Source organism: Cryptomeria japonica, unplaced genomic scaffold (assembly GCF_030272615.1).
Source record: "Cryptomeria japonica unplaced genomic scaffold, Sugi_1.0 HiC_scaffold_195, whole genome shotgun sequence".
NCBI lineage: Eukaryota > Viridiplantae > Streptophyta > Pinopsida > Cupressales > Cupressaceae > Cryptomeria > Cryptomeria japonica.
Window position 1 is genome coordinate 267,501 of NW_026729017.1, and position 3,837 is coordinate 271,337.

A 3,837-nucleotide genomic window follows, 5' to 3' on the forward strand; every position below is an offset into this window, starting at 1 on the left:
AAGTGGAAGTGGGGTTTCGGGCATTACCCTCGAGCCACCTTTCCGTCCGAGAGTTTAGTGAGGCTTTTTACCGTTGCAGCTCCCCATGTCCGAACTGGGGATTTCTGGGTAGGGGCTTCGGGTGCGCATTACTTTTTTGCCCAAGCGTCCAGTGGGGTTTCTGGTGCGCTCCGAAGTGGGGTTATTGGAGCGGCCCCTCTTTTTTTGTCCGAGCGTTTGGTGGGGTTGCGCGCCCTGGTGGGCACCATGGTGCGCACCAAGGAGCGCTCCGAAGTGTGCTCCAAGGTGCGGCGTGCACGAAGTCGGAGCCCGGTTTGCCCCGGGTGCGCACCTCGCGTGCACCTTCGCCGCGGTGGGCACCATGGCGTGCACGAAGTCGGAGCCCGGTTTGCCCCGGGTGCGCACCTCGCGTGCACCTTCGCCGGGGTGGGCACCTCGGCTGGGTTGCGCGCCCTGGTGCGCACCAAGGAGCGCTCCGAAGTGTGCTCCAAGGTGCGGCGTGCACGAAGTCGGAGCCCGGTTTGCCCCGGGTGCGCACCTCGCGTGCACCTTGGCGCGGTGGGCACCATGGCGTGCACGAAGTCGGAGCCCGGTTTGCCCCGGGTGCGCACCCCGCGTGCACCTTCGCCGGGGTGGGCACCTCGGCTGGGTTGCGCGCCCTGGTGCGCACCAAGGAGCGCTCCGAAGTGTGCTCCAAGGTGCGGCGTGCACGAAGTCGGAGCCCGGTTTGCCCCGGGTGCGCACCTCGCGTGCACCTTCGCCGCGGTGGGCACCTTGGCTGGGTTGGGCACCATTGAGCGCTCCGAAGTGTGCTCCAAGGTGCGCACCATGGCCCTCCAAGGTGCGCAGCATGGCGTGCACGAAGTCGGAGCCCGGTTTGCCCCGGGTGCGCACCTCGCGTGCACCTTCGCCAGGGTGGGCACCTCGGTGCGCACACCTTCTCAATGTTTTCTTGCCTTTTCTGGAAATTGGTGAAGGCAGCGCATCAAAGGTGCGCACCTCGGTGTGCTCCGAGGTGCGAACCCGAGAGCGCTCCGAGGTGCCCACGAAGTCGAAAGTCGGGTTAATTGCATTGTTTTCCCCGGGTGCGCTCCGAGGTGCGCAACATCGGTGCGCACCAAGGAGGGCTCCGAAGTGTGCTCCAAGGTGCGCACGATTCGGAGCTCGGTTTGCCCGGGGTGCGCACACCTTGGCTGGGTTGCGCACCCTTTGTGCGCTCCAAGGTGCGCACGAAGTCGGAGCTCGGTTTGCCCCGGGTGCGCACCTTGATGCGCACGCCTTGGCTGGGCTGCGCACCTTGGTGGGCGCCATGGTGCGCACCTTTCGTGCGCTCCAAGGTGCGCACGAAGTCGGAGCTCGGTTTGCCCCGGGTGCGCACCTTGGTGGGCGCCATGGTGCACTCCGAGGTGCCCAAGATTGGTGCGCACCAAGGAGCGCTCCGAAGTGCGCTCCAAGGTGCGCAGGTGCGCGCGAAGTCGAAAGTTGGGTTAATTGTCCGGTTTGCCTCGGGTGCGCACCTTGCGTGCACCTTCGCCAGGGTGGGCGCCTTGGTGCGCACACCTTGGCTGGGCTGCGCACCCGGGCGCGCACACCTTGGCACCCGCGTTTCCTTCATTTTAAATTTTTTTTTTTTACAATCTCTCAAGTGGGAAATTCTATAATCTCAACTTTTTTTGCCTTTTCAGGAAACTTTTGAATGGAGCGCATCATTGGTGCGCTCCGAAGTGTGCTCCAAGGTGCGCACCTCTGGTGTGCTCCAAAGCTCTCTCTAGCTGCGTGCACCTGCCCCGGCCGCGCACCCGGCCCCGCCCAGCTTCGCTCACCTGTCCCGGGCGTCTGGTGCGGAACCTTAGAGTAAGAAACATCACCGTGCACCTTGGCCAACGTGCGCGACTCGACCGAGCGCGCACTGGCCGAGGTGCACACCGATTTCACCTGGGTGCGCGCGCAGCACCTCGGGCGCACCGGGGTGCGCGCACAACGCCCGGGTTGCACCGTGGCCTGTGTGCTCGGGGCGCCTCGGGTGCGCGCTCGGTGTCGCCCCCGCGCGCGCGGTAGTGCGGGCAGCGCACCCCGGCCCGGCCCGGCCCCGACGAGAACGCAAACGGGCAAAAGGTTTATTCAAATAGCATTGCGACGCCCGGCGAAAAACTAAAAAAGGGTGCAACACCGGGACTTCCCGGGAGGTCACCCATCCCAGTACTACTCCGGCCCAAGCGCGCTTAACTGCGGAGTTCTGATGGGATCCGGTGCACTAACGCTGGTATGATCGCACCCGTTATGAGCTTGTCGCAGTGTGTACTTAGCAAACCGCGACCCACGTGCGAATCCACCCCGGCCACCCACCCCCGTCGAGGTGCACACCCTCCCTCGCGAAGTGCGCCCCGTTCGCCAAGTGTGAGCCCTGCCCGGGTGCGCGCACCTTGCTAGGGCGTCGGGTGTGCACCCGGCCCGGCCTACGTGCGTGCACCTGGACGGGGCGTCGTGTGCGTGCAGTGTCCCGTCTGCAACGCGGTGCCCACACACCACCTCGGGCGCAACGACCTGCGCTCACATGTGGGCCGAGTGCACCTTGGTGCATGTTCGGGGCGCCTCGGGTGCACGCTCGATCTTGCCCCGGTGCACCAAGGCGCTCGGTTTGCCCCGGGTGCGCACTTGGTGCAAGGTGGGCACCCAAAATAGGGATCAAGCACCAAAACACAAGTTTCGGGATGCAAAATGGGACCCAAGGACCACAAATGCGTTCCAAGACCCATGATGGGTCCACGAGAACAAAAATGTGTTCCGAGACTTAATAAACAAATATTGGGTTTTAGGAGAAGAAACATGCTCTGATGCCCAAAACGAGAATCGACCCCGAAAAGGCCACAGGCCAAAAGTGGGATGCGAGACAAAAAAAAATGGGACCCGAGGACCAAAATTGGGTTCCCAGGTCGAAGACAGGGCAACCGGACAAGAAACGACCTCTAAGGCTCGAAATGAGTCCCGACGACTAAAACTTGACAAGAAGCACCCATCAGGCACCCAACTCGACACCCATGGGATGCCGACCCACCCGGGCTTCCACCTAGCACACCTTGGCACCCACCCACCCTCGCACCCAACCTCGCACCCAACTTAGCACCTTTGAACCCACATTGGCACTCACCCTGACCCTGGCACCTTGGAACCCACATTGGCACTCACCTTGACCCTGGCACCCACCTTTGCACTCACCTTGGGACCCACCCTGGCTCCCACCTCGGCACCCACCCAGACACCCACCTTGGTTCCTTGGCACCCACCTTGGATCCTTGGCACCCACCCCGACACCCACCTTGGCACGCAACTTGGCTACTTGCCACCCACCTTGGCTCCTTGACGCCCACCCCGACAACCACCCCGTGACCTACCCTGGCTAGGGTTGGTGCACACCCACCCTGGTGCCCACCTTGGCACCCACCCCATGACCCACCTTGGCACGCACCTTAGTACCCACCCCGTTACCCACCCTAGGACCCACCCCGTGACCCACCTTGGCCAGGGTGGGTGCCTTGGTGCGCACAACTTGCCTGGGCTGCACACCAGGGCGGGCTCAAGATGGCACCCGCGTTCCGTTTTTTTCACTATCTTTCAAAACGGAAATTTTAAAATCTCGTTTTTTTTTTTTTTTTGCCTTTTCTGGAAATTAGTGAAGGCAGCGCATCAAAGGTGCGCAATGCTGGTGCGAACCCGGGAGCGCTCCGATGTGTGCTCCAAGGTGCGGCGTGCACGAAGTCCGAGCCCGGCTTGCCCCGGGTGCGCACCTCGCGTGCACCTTCGCCGGGGTGAGCACCTTGGCTGGGTTGCGCGCCCTGG

At 63.0% G+C, this 3,837-nt stretch overlaps 1 non-coding gene across 1 annotated transcript; it reads right to left on the minus strand.

The window, feature by feature from the left end:
* Nucleotides 1–2,158: 2,158 nt before the first annotated feature.
* Nucleotides 2,159–2,277, minus strand: LOC131868105 (5S ribosomal RNA). Its single transcript, XR_009366598.1, has one exon. It is a non-coding gene; the product is annotated as a 5S ribosomal RNA (ribosomal RNA).
* Between the last annotated feature and the right edge of the window lie 1,560 nt (nucleotides 2,278–3,837).